Genomic DNA, 14,310 nt, shown 5'->3' with positions numbered 1-14,310 from the left:
TTTTCATTTATCCACTAAATTTTATCATTTTTTAATAAGCTCAATCCAAATTCTCAAGTCAAATAAAAAAGTATTTCTATCACTATTTTCATCCAATAACAAGTAAACAATGGGAGCAAAAAAACTCACAACAGCGCAAAACGAAAACTGTGACCGTGTTTCTCGTGAACGAAACCTGGTCTGTTGCGGCCGCTTCGAGTTATTTTTTCTGCACCTATAATTGCACCCTCCGAACACCATTGGAGACAGCTGTAGGCCTCTATTGGATGGGAGTCGTCACGTGACATAGGAGCAAGGAATGTGTGAATTGAACAAGAAGGAGGATACATGATCTAATCTTATTGGTTGAAAGTTCTGTGAGACTCAATAGATGGCGCTCTCGGTTGGAATGACGGCCGACAAGAGACTTTCCGCTGGTAATGTAAATAAACAAATCTATCAGTTCCTTCAAAGCGCAGGCTCCGCAACAAGAGATGGAGGAAATGTTGTACTTAACGCATGTGTAATATTTGACAGCTCTATTTAGTAACAACGAGTCATTGGTTGTCAGTTACTTAATGACCCTTTACATATTTAGTTAGTTGCCAGTAACAAACGGTGCGTAAGAGAGAAAAATTCATGAAGATGTTTTTAGATTCTCAACTACGTCACAAAATCCTGAATAAGAACATTTTCTTTCAGACTACAATATCTATAAGTGAATGATAAAAAAATAATGAAACTAAAAATCCAAGTTATTTTATTAATCTCAAATTATTATTCCAAGTTAATTATTAATCAAAAATATTTGAATTGCAATTAAAACATATTATCTTGAATTTCTTTTAGACCACAAAATTTTTTCCTGATCTAGATTTCTGAATCTTAATGATGCTCTGTATGTAGATGCCAGTATGTAGAAAAACGAAATGCATTAGCTGATTCATGTAAATTCCCCCTTTCTTTTTCACTATACATTTGCTTAATAAGTCTAAAAGTTACAATATTTTTAAATTGCCTGTTTTTTTCTTAATTTTATTTATATACTTGTTTTGAGAAATTTAGTAGAAATAAATTTTTCATTAGTTTTCCCTACAATTAAGTTTTGATTGGCGAGCTTTTTTGAGGTCGAATCTCAAACTAATTCAAATCGAGGCCAAATTCATCAGATAAATTTAATTCTACTGAGCACATTGATACATGATTGTATTATTTATTTAGTTTTTCTTTTTTAAAATTATTTTTGAGTAATTAGATCACCAAGTAAAGAATGAATTTACTTATTAAATTTCTTTTTACTTGAAGAAAGGAAGTTTATTAAGAATTGTTATGTTTGTTAATTCAGATGAACGCCCTTATTAGAAGGCACATTTAGAGCTTTATTTTGATTTGCCACTAAAATTTTTAGCAGTGGGTAAAGGACATGGATAAAACTTCATACAACAGCTTCTTTAAATTCCCAAGACACTCCAACGGATCCAATGAACTTTTATTTTTTTCCTATAAAAAGAAAAAACATTATATCGTCAAAAAATTCGATCTCGAAATTTTGACGAATCTCCACAATTCAGACCTCCATGAGTAAAACAAAACATCTTTTTGGAAATTATGTCTGTCTGTCTGACTGTGAACGCGATAACTCAAAAACGCTTTGAGCTAGACGGATGAAATTTCGTATAGGGTCTCTATTCGAAATTTGTAGATATCTACCAAATTTTGAAGGAAATCCATTGAAAGGAAGCCAGTCTGTCCGAATACAAGTTAACACGATAAATACAAACCGAAGAGAGCAAGTTGGGTCAAATTTGGTATATATATTTAAATCTAAATGTTTCAAAATTGTATCAAGATATTGATCGTCTGTCGGTCTGTACTTTCACAAGCATGTAAACACGATAGCTCAGAAACGTAATTTTAGTTCTGCGTCAAATTTTGGATTAACTTAGTCGGAAAAAACGCGCCCAAAATACGTATTCGGTTTTCTGGTACTTGCATATTAAGTACATCCCGGCCATAAATCGCCGAAACAAATCGCAAAGATTGAACTTTAATAGGCCCTCTCGTAGCTATTGTTCACGATTAATATTGCATACTATTAATAAAACACTAGTACAGTTATTAAAAAGTATGTGAAAAAATTTCAGAGAAACCACTCCCACTAGTTTTTAAGATTATTTAATAAGGAAATAATTATCAATCCATTAAAATTTATAAATTTGTTAATTCAGTTTTAAATTCAAAATTAATTTCTGAATTATTTTCCGATATTCCTTACACCCATTTATGGATTTACAAACCTATGGTTGAAAAAATACAGATGGTACAGGGTTGTTTAAACTAATCCGCTGTGAATTAAATTTCTTTCATTCCTTTTTCAATATAAAGATCAACGAGTCAGTAAATATTTTTACATGCTTTCATCTGAAAAATTCCATAACCAATAAAAGAAAGGAGAGAGAGATTAGGGTTCGTACTAGCTTATATTTATGCTCATTAAGAGAGTATAATTGAATTAGTAATTATACTTTACAATTAAGCTTTGCATATAAATTCTAAAATTCTTATGTGTTCTGTTTCATTTTCAAATTGAGTTTAAGCATAATGTAAGCATTTTCATAACAAATTAACTAATTATAATCATTTTTTCCAGTTTATTCGTAATAACTTAACGAAAATTATTTCAAAATAGTTATGGTAATAAATAACTGATTTCTAAAAACTAATTCCTGCAATTTAGTTTAATGCTGTTAGAAAAAGGTAATTTAATTTCCACTTGGTATACAGCTGTTCAATTTTGGAATCCACTGTGTATTTTGCAAGGAGCATGGAATGGATATGACAGTGCAATGTTAGATGAAATGAAGGGCGAGCAAAGATACGGTAGTCCTTAGGCGAGCAAAAAAAAAAAAAAAAAAAAAGAAGGGTTTTTTTTTTTTTTTTTTTTTTTTTTGTCTTTTACCAGTACAAAATACAAATTCACATGCACAGCGAAATATAACATAAATGTATATAAACAAATTTTAACTTTTTTTAATGAATGGAAAATTTTATAAAATTAATTAAGTAAGCAAATTGTCGATTTTAACGAAAAACTTTATGCGCAAATAGGAAAACATTTTTTACATACATTGATTAATATACATTTTAAACAACAATAATTCATTAACATATTAACACATATAGTTAAATACATATTTTAATCCATTATGCATTTTGATGATGGAAATAAAAAAAGTTTAGTTTAATATACAAGTGTTCTATTGTTGTGTTGCTCTAATGACAACTTGGTTCATCTAAATAATATGTATATATGTGTTTATCATGGAGCTGTGATGGCTCAATTAGATACAATGTATAAATAAAGACTGAAATAAATTTTATTTGATTTCTCTTAATTTAAATGGTGTTTCTGTTTACAGACTGTGGTAGCAATAATGAATGCAATCTAATAAGAGACAAAAAGAGAGAGCTGAAGATTGCCGTGCTACCGTTTCTGACACCAATCGATTGTTATCAAAACATGCGTCGCCACTAACCCAGTGGGAAACTTAAGAACGGAGCTATAGGCGCACAAAAGCCAACCCGGTTACAATGCACGTTATCTTAGATGACGAATAGGATTACATAGCCTTTGAATAGCTTTAAAACCCACTTTTCTTTTTCAACGTACTCCAGGGCCATTCAGGATTTTCAATGAACAGCCAGACATAATCAATTTTATTCCCTTCGGGGTTTAGACAAGTGGCGAAACATTGAGAATTTCTTTAAATAGTTGCTGTGCAGATGGCTAGAAAGTCAAAGGAGTGTCTCTAACAGATATTGTGGATGTTACTTTGAATATTCTTCTTATCTCGGAATTCTTGGTTTTTCCACGGGTTTATTCTTGTCTGTGGCTGACAGTTTCTTCTGATCTTTATCTTGGTCACATTATTAATCTTAAATGATTAAATCTCATTTGTGGCTTCCATTATGTCTCGCAGTTCTGAAATGATATCTTTGAGCTACTACTATTGCCGTGTACCTTCACAACTAAAGCTCATAGATTTTTTTTGCGATTTCAGTACGATTGCTTTAATAGGAAGCCAGCCTGAAATAGTTTTAATTGAATTAGATAGATAAGAAACTAAATACATTTTGATTTAAAAAAATATGATATATACTCACGGGCAGGTAAAGCTGCTTAGGATTGCCTAATGTTGAATTTTCAAGTATCAGGGATGTGGGGGAAAAAAACGCAATATTTCTTATTTTTATACTCATATATTAAATTTGATTTTTTTCACGTTCATGAAGGGGGAATTTTGTAATCAATTTTTCACTCCTTACCTGATGTGCTCTGTCATTTTTTACGCTTGTCTGTTCCCGAGGATAGTATATTATTTTAATATTTTCATAATTTACTTATCAGTTCATTGATTACTACAACAAAATTTTGATTCCACAGCAACGGCTGCAACTACTAATGATTTTCAGAAATAATTGGTATCAAGATTTCACAATATTTGTCATAAGTACTTACACATTGAAAACTTAATAGTTAAAAGTAATTAAAATAAAAAAGCTTCATTTATAATATTCTAAGAAAATCATAAATGAAAAATATTTTTATTTAATGTATTTTACATTATTTACATGATTTTACAGGAGCTACATTTAAAACTGATTAAAATATAATTTTTTTATTATTGTTGTTGTTGCATTCTTATTGGGTATATTTTTAGTAATTACCAATCTGTTTGTAGATGCTGCCAAAAATCATCAATTTCTGATTATTTCAAATCAATTAATCTTATTTAATCAAAACTACTTGAAGAAATTCCGTTATAATTTTCCAAAATGTATCTATATATCGAGCTAGGCTATTCTAGATCCTACCATCTCTTTGGTACAATGCCAATAGAAATACAGACTATCTTTCTGTTTAACCGTATTTTAAAACTGTAATCTTTCATAGTCATATTTTGGAAGCTATATCCATTTATCATATTTTTTTTAATGATAAATCGCTTTTATCCAGTTACATATGTGTCGAGTTAATCTACATTTTCGCAAAATTATTTTGGATACTGATTGTGGTTGTCATAATTTTTTTTTTCAAAATTTTTTCAAAATTTCAAAATTTGGCATGATATTTCAAACGTGAAGCGATTATACGTTTAATTTAATGAAAAAAAAATATTAGTGATGAATGCAAGCATACACTTACTAATGAATGCTGCAATATACATTTCAATACAACGTTACGATCTTCTATTTCTGCTTTTCAACGCTTGGAAAAAAGCTACATTATCAGTTAGTTGCCTAAAGATTACTCCTTTTTTCCACTAAAAATTGAATTTATAATACATTAAGAACATTTTAATTCAAAGATAAATTATTCAGCAAAAAAAAAAAAAAAAAAAAAAAAAAAAAATCCCACTAGAATCATCATTATTTTAAAACTTATATCCTAATTCTTTTGCGATCCAATTATTATGTAGGAAAAGCTATTTTTTAATCAATTGCATATGAATGGTTAAAAAACTAAATTATAAAGAAACTATTAAAAAGTATTGAATCTTTATAATTTTAAAACTTTTATCCAAATTTTTTCGCAATCCAATTAATAAGTAGGACCAACTATTTTTTAGCAGTTTCTTGTGATTGATTAAAAAGATAATTAATTTTATAAATTTGTTAAATATCGTACAAGAACTTCAGAGAAAAGTTACTTGATATTAGAACAAACAGAATTATGAAAGGAAAGAAATGAATCGAAAACTTGTGTTTATTGATCAAAATATTCCCTGAGCACAAATAAACGTTTTCCAAAGATTCCGTAATTTGAAATAAAAGCCATAAAAAGCATAAAAAATAACAATAATATCATTTTACATTTCTTCAGTCGATTTTTCCCCCAATGATATCTTACAATATGCAAGTTACAGTAGGCCCGGAAGTGTATAATATATATAATATTCAGAAAGAATCCATTTGTATATGACATTCATTGAACCATTTTTAATGCTATCTCAACCTTTATATCATTATTTTGTAATACATCTAATCGATGAAACACAATCACTAAGTTGATATGCATGGTTTATATGTGATACTTTGAATTAGCATGTAAGCTTTACTAGTAATGGAAATTCAGGGAATGGAAATTATATTTCATCTTTCAAGAGTAATGTTAATTTTATGACAAATGTAACACATTAAATAACGATATTTAATTTTAGTTTTATGTTGTTGTTTTTTTCTGAATATCTGATTGATACTTAATCAATACGTGTATCTGCTTTAGAGGAATCATCAAAGGTCGTATGATTGATAACGTGGCAATAATTTAGTTAACATCTTTTAAAAATTAATTTCTTATGATGCGAACCTGCTATTTGACGTATGCATACCACCATATTATTTTCAGATTTTTTTTTCAAAAGTGATATTTACGTATTTCGATAAATGATATAATTTTTCGCCATTAAGATGCTAACATTTTTAAGTTATAAATGAAAACCAGTTTTTCTCTTATCACCTACTTCAAGTTTAATTGCTTTTGAAATCATGAATGGGTTTCGTGAACATATTTCATTAGAATGAAAGTTTGAAATGCCAAGTAGAGAATACTCTTAATATTATGTTTCAATTACATTTTGATAACAAAAATTTCATTTGTACCTTGATTAAGAATAATTCTTTCTGTTTTTATCAAAAAGAAAATTAAGAATAAGTAAAAGAAAAAGAAAAATACTTGGAAAGTTAATAGGCTCATAATATTTCTTATAGAGCAATATGAATATTTTTTCATATTGTACTGAGAAAATGCATTTAGTTTAGTCTTCACGGCAAGAAAATAATAAGAAGGACTGTCTAACGTTGCACAATTACCGACGAAATTTTGTAATTTTACCATCCCTTTTTAAGGAACAGCCAGCAGAAAAGTGATTTAAAAATTTTTATATAAAAATTATATTTTATTTGATTATTTACCAAAATAAATTTTTTAGTTTTTGGTAAGAAAAGGAAAATTTATAACATTTCAGTCAGATGGGTTTCACCTTCTTTGGTAAGAATGTTTAAATAAAAAAGTAATCCGAATTATTTTTTTTATTGCATTCTATAGATGAATCTAAATAGCAGCAAAAATTATTAGATTCAACATATGCTATTTGATCCAGTTTATCTTGCCAGTTTATTCTGCCAAAATTATTCAAAATTTTTTGATGAATTAGAGTATCTGTGATGCGGAGCTTTTTTTTACTAACTTCCTACCTAATTCACAACCTAATTTGATAATTAAAGAATTTCGCTACCCTTTCAATAAGCTAAAAAAAATATTTTAGTTTCAGCCATTTTAAATGTTCATATAAATGAAAGAAAATTGGACAACTCACGATCCAGTTACGAAAAATAAAAAGAAACACACTTTAAATTTTTAATGCAGAATATTTAAGCAATGTTCCAAGTCATTTGAAGTATTTTGAATTAATTTTGCTTGCTTATTCAAAAAACATTTGCAAAACCTTTCGGTGTATATACTTTCGGAACCTCAAACAATCCCCTTTATGGTTGAGATATCGCAATTGAAAAAGTTTTGCGGTACAGATTTCAATCCTTTAAAAGTTTCTTTGTAAGTGAATTTCTCTGTTGATACTACTAATCCTTCTAAGCCAAACCTGAATAGCATTGCTTTTCCTCTTCCTTCTGATGATCCCCTTTCTAAGACGTTTATGAAAAGTTCTTCCAACATTCTCACGGTTTCAGCATTTTTCTGCGTTCGCTTTGCTTCTGGTATTAGTGAACCCATTGCTTTTAAAGACGTGAATACAAAATTCAGATGGATTAAATTTAATCAGTAAGATCAGCTATTTTCCTTGATCCAGGTGCGTTTTGTCGGTAGAAATTTTTGGAAGAAATTGTTAATTCGGCAAATGTTTACCTATCTAATAAAGTAAATAGTAATCATATAATAAATAGTAATCTAATATAGCTAATAGTATCATATCAGGTCATGATTCATTTGAAGTGGATGAAAGAAAAGAGAATGATAAAAAAAAAAGTTTTAAACTTCTAAAAAAATTCTTAAATAAAAATTTAAATTTATTTTTTAATGAAAATCTAAAAAGATTTATTTCTAAGATTAAAAAAAATTAAAAATTTAATATGATATTAATTTAATGGTTACAAAAACAATATTGTTTATATTTTGTGTACTGACATACTATATTAAAATATCACTGCTTAAGCATACTATTCAAAGTCAATCTCATCGTTTTTATTCATTTGTTTGTTGGTTGCTTTTTTTTTCTTTTTTAGTCAAAGCGATCCCGATAATTAAAGTTTCTAATACATAATAAAGCGCAAATTGAAAAAAGTTTTAAACTGGAGCTAGTTTTTAAATGATAATGGCAATCATTACGCAATTACGCTTATCCAATATTTATGTATACATATATATATTGGGTATCATTTTTGACAATACTGTATAATTGTAATACATATTATTTGTCTTTTTCCAAACATAAATCACTCACTGGTTATAACTTACAGCTGAATATAAAATAAATATTTATCAGGTCAATAAAGTAGTGAGACTGTCTACTTTTCAACAGAAAATATTGATAAAAAAAAACTGTTGGATAAAATAAATACTTTATTTTGAAGTTACCTATTACTTGCTAGACAGAGACTTTTTTTATTTCATTTTTTTCCACTCAACATTTCTGCAAAACACTTCAGTGAGGAATCACATTTCAATACATTTGATTCTTTTAGGTGCAAACCTGGGAACTCCATCATCTCAGACAACTGTTGCTTTTCGGCAGTTGTACTTAGTGGCTACCCTACCTTATCAGACTAACAAAGCATACGTTTTAAAAAAAAAAACTATGTATATAAAGAGGAATCATTTTAATTGATGACAAAGGCCTTGTAGAGATTTTTAACATAAAATTTAAAAATATAATACAATTTGGAAATTCCAATAATATTACATCTAAGTTCAGAAAAGAATGATATTAGACATTAAGATTTTAGATAGGCCTTGTGTAATATAAAAAAACCTGGCCAATCTCCGCTTACATTTTAATGCATGTAAAACATTCCTTGAAGAAACATGCATAGGGTTCTTTAACGATTTTTATATTTCATAATTTTAAAGAAATAGTCCCATTTTTATCTGTTATCAAGATTCTTTATCGAAGCTATAGTAGGTATGGTGTAGCACACCAAATAGGAAGGCAGAAAACAAGGAGAGAGTCCATGAGAAAATATTATGAAATTATATAGTTTCAAAAAGGAATGTGTCGGCTCAGCGTTTTGGTTCCTTAAGAAAAGTAATAAGTTAAAGTTATAATTAATCGGAGTTCGAGTGATTAGGAAATTATTTTTAAAGATAGATTAATCAGAAATTATTACATGCTTATATAGTTGATGTATTTCAAAAATATAAATAAAGCGAGCGTACTGAGGGAAAAGAAAATCCCAACATTAGTGAGGAACAAAATGAGATGAATGGAAGCGAAGCTAAATATTCCGTATTGCTTAATTCAAATGACATCTTTCGAGCTCATTGCACTTGTATGCCATATTAAAGTAGAAATTTTGAGAGGGGAGGGAAAAAACTGTCACAAAGCATTTATTAATAAATAATAATTGGGAAATAATAAATTATAAATAAAGTCCTAAAGATTTTATTAAAATGAAATAAATAATAGTTTAGATACTTTTTAAAAAATATTATTAAAATTTCATGAATAATTTTTGTAAGTTTAATTGATCTCTTTATAATTATTTTACTATTTATTATAATAAATTCTTCTTTTTTCTTAGTGATTTTGCAATTTTGTAATTGCAAGAAAAATTTTGAATAATAAGGAAAATGTTTTAATTTCCGTTTATTCTTAAAGCTGTCGCAGTTGCAAAAAATTAAGAAGATCTGAAATAAATAATAGGTAACATAATCCAGAATATAATTTTTAAAAAGGAGCATTTTTATGGGTGTAATATTTTGAATTTTAATGAAAATTTTTGGCTATGTAGTCATTATTATTATTAATGCCGTGTTTTATTTTATTTCGCAAATTTTTATTTAGAAATTCCTCATTCATATCATTGTTTTTTTAATGAGTTCAAATTTTTTAAGGTACCCTTGTGTAAGTGGAACATGATGATTATGCATAAAAATAATGTTGAAATTATTGCGATTTCTTATTAACAGGCTAATAAAACTATTAAAATATATTGCATTAGTTAAACGAACACAGCTAACTCCATTTTATCATTATTATTGCAGTAGTTTTTTTTTTCAAACATTCCATTCATAATGCATTCTTCATAGTCTGTGAAAGTGAAGTCGCACTTACGGATCCGCATGAAATAAACAAGATATCATGATCATGCTAAAAAAAATATCCCCAAACCTGTTTAGTTTCATACGATTTAAAGGCCTTTTAAAAGGTAAGAAGTTAGTCTACAGATAATATATTAGTTCCAGTAATTTTCATGCTTACAGTTTGTATCTCTATTAATTATTTGTTTTGAATCTTTTGCAACTGGAAAGTTCTTTAATCTGTTTGGAGAATGAGGGATGTTACCATTCTCTAGTCTATCTGTTTAAAACATCTTGTTTTCAAAGAAAACGACCACAATGAATATTCCTCCCCTCATGTTATCAAGGTAAAAAAAAAAAAAAAAAAGATTTACTCTTGCATCCTGAGTAGTTTACGTAGTTCCTTGCAAGTCTCCCGAATTAACCAAAAGATAAATTTCTTCCTTCTTTAATCTGAGTAAGGATTTCTGTTATCCGTGAATAAATAAACAAAAAACTTGTGTGAACCTATTAGGGGTCAATCTGAGTTTTTAAATAGAAAAAAGAGGCGACTGCCTTAGTGTCCTACAACAACAAAAAGTGACCTGAGGTTGCGATTTTTTTTTTTTTTTTTTTTGCAGTATTTTTAAAGTATTTTAATTGTGTGCACTCATTTAATTTAAAATGGCTTGCTTTTGAATTTATTCAAAAGAAAATAGAGTACCGATTAGATTTTGGAACATTATTCTAACAACATTCCTCATTAATAATCTTTTGCAGATTTTACTTTACTTTGTTTCATATTTCTAAACAAAAACATGCAACTTTATAATTAAAAAAAAGTTCTATCCTATAATTAAATATTATTTAGTTTGTGTTAAAAAACTTTTTTAGCGTTTTTGCTTAAAATTACTTTTTGATTTGATTTTTTATAGGCGAGATAACTGTTTTGAAAATGATCCGAAATTAAATGATTTGGTATTTCAGTTTGTCAAAATTTGCTATTTAAAATTGTTTGTTTAGAAATTAAAATCAATGAAAAGAATGTGGCTTTGGAAGTTAGAAAGAAGAAGCACCCCTAGAAGACTTCATTTGGCTCTGTTAGGTGTAAGGGCTTGTTGTTTAAGATGCTCTCATGATGAATATTAATATCTCAATCGTAATAAAACAAAATTTTCTGTAATTTTTACCACAGTGGAAGAAGAAGAAAAAATCACCCGAAAAATAAATATTGAGCTTTAAGGAAAGTTATTACCTAGAATTTTTTTTTATCATTGATCATCTACAATTTTTTTTTATCATTATCGTGACTATTTCTTTTCAGCTATTTTTCATTTGGCGATGCATCATTCATGCTTTCCAAAACTCTAATGACACTTGAGGACCCTTTCTCAAAAGAATAAGATATTTTGTTTATGTATGCAATATATCCGCAAAGGGTTTAAGAATTTTCATGAAACTGATTAAAAATCTTTAAAAACAACAGTATTCATTTAATGCAAACTATGAGTTACTTTCTATAAAAATTGTTGAGATCATTTTTTTAGAATTTAATTTACAATGCATTATTTATGCTCTCTAAAAGTCAAAGTACATTTCCCACGAAATATGCAAGACGTCATGATTATGTGTTGTTAACTATTTACAAAATCTTTGCGATTTTTATGAAGCGGTTTTAATGTCTTTCGTGTGATAGCATAGGATAGAATATCAGATCAGACCAGAAGTGTATAGTTCCATTAATACTTCTCATGAATCTTTTGCTGATTGGAAAGCTATTTAATCTGTTGGGTAAATGTGGAATGTTGCAATTTAACAGTCACTCTATCTCCTTAAAAAAATGTCATATTATTGTAGAAAACGAGTCCATTGGGGAATCTCCCTGCTCATGTTATCTAAGTGAAAAGAATACTTTCGCTTACATTCTTTCTGATTGCGTTGTCAATTTTAGGTCTTACAGAATCGACCGAAATGATTAGAAAGCTCTTTTATTCGGTTATTTGCTTGAGTGCTTCGCTTTTTCGTTTTTTTATGATCCCAAAGACATTTCCACCATTCTATCTATGTGTAAGGCCTTTGAGAATATCGAATCTGATAACAGAATTCGGTTAAGTGAAATCAAAGATTGAAAGAAGTTGCAGTTAAGAGAAAATGAAGACATTCTAAGGAGAGCGTTTTGTTATCTCTAAAATTTGTAAAAACATGTAGCTAATAAATGCCTGAAACTCAGTGGCATTGCGAAGAGGAGAGAAGGGAAGGGCATCTGAGGATTCACGCTTCCAGGCTTTAGTTAATGCAAAATTATAGTACTATATTTGCGTCGCCCTTTAAGATTGATCTCTGGATTATCGACCCCCCCCCCTCTCTATCAATGCCTTTACATTCCTAACATTCTTTGATTCGTTATCCAATCTCGATCTTATCACAACGAAGTTATGATGAAGAAACTTTTTTTTCTCTATTTAATCTCAAATTCTTTTAAAATATTCTTTGGGAAATTAAAAGTAATATTAATTTAAAGTAAGGGAAGTTGAATTATTTTTAAAAGAAGTTTATTCAAATTCATAGGATATATATGATTTATTTATTGAAGCCATTACACATTTTGCACGAAGAAAAAAACTTGTCATATTGCTGCACAGAGTCAAAAAATGTACAATAGAGTGGAACGAAAAAATCAATTTTTGATTTTTAATTTGTAATAGCGAGAAAAAATTGCCTTTTGGTGTAGATAAAATAAATTATAAACATGAAAAATATTGGATTAGGTATTAAAGTAGGTATTATTATAAGATCGAGTAGTGGAGTACAAAGTTTAAAAGCAGAAAATGTTCAGCTAAGTTTAATTTCAACCTCACAGAATTTACAAAAGAAGCTAGATGTTTATTTCATATTGCTGACTTGTATAAAAAAAGGGCCAGTTATGGAATAAAGAGTTCTAAGCGATCAACGCTGTAACAGGAAAATGGTTATATGTAATATTGATATTGCTACCACAAGCGCTTTGAGGAAGAAAGAAACAAGAAAGAGTGAAAAACTGCAGAGAATTTTTAAGTTTAATCAAGAATGAGCAAAAAAATACTTGTGTATCAGAAACGATTACTGGTGACAATGACAACACTGAAGAACTCGTGTTTTTTACAAAAAGAGGCAAGTCAACCAGATCCATCAAATAGACAAGAAGAGATTAAAATACCAAGTGCCTGTGTGGTTTTATATTAAGTTAAAGCTTTATACTCAAGGCATCTGAAGCTGAATCAAATAGTATTAGGGATTCGGTTATCGACTTTTCCTGGCTTCCTTGTCACATGCAAGCCGTGGAAAGAGCTGTGAGACTGGTATCCGAATCGGCTCAAAATGTCTGTGGTTCAATTGCAAGCGAAGGATACACAAGAGCAAAAATTGACTCACGTGTGATTATGGCAAAATTTAATTTAATAAAACTATTTAATGTGACAATGAAGTAGAAACAAACATTTTCCAGCTGTAACATTTTAATCATTAAGGAGACAGAAGTAAGAAACGCAAAATTGGACATAAAAAATAAAATTATTATTATACTTTGTAATTAATAATTTTTTCCAGTTGCAATGCTTATATATGTATTTAAAATCATCTTTTGTAACATTATATGAACGAAAAATTCATAAAATATTTTATCAAAATTTATAATTTTTCAATTTTTTTACAAATTTTAAACTCTTTTCGGCATCTCGAAATATTGTTGTATTGCAACCAGAATTTTTTAAAATTCTTTTTGAGCCTAACAGCTAACTTTTCACAACTATTGCCAAACTAAAATTTGAGAAAAAATTTTAAAGGCCCTTTTTTAAATTTCCATTTTTTCAACTTTTTTACAAATATCAAGCTGTTTGCGGCACCTCCAGAAAATGTAATATTGCATCCAAATTTTTTAACATTGTTTTTTAACCTATACGGCAACTTTTCCGCACTATTACCAAACTTAAATCTAAAAAAGAATTTTTTAAGGCCATTTTCGTTCCACCCTAATGTACAATGAAAATCTTAGATGACAA

Source organism: Argiope bruennichi, chromosome X2 (assembly GCF_947563725.1).
Source record: "Argiope bruennichi chromosome X2, qqArgBrue1.1, whole genome shotgun sequence".
NCBI lineage: Eukaryota > Metazoa > Arthropoda > Arachnida > Araneae > Araneidae > Argiope > Argiope bruennichi.
This window is presented reverse-complemented; position numbering follows the sequence as displayed.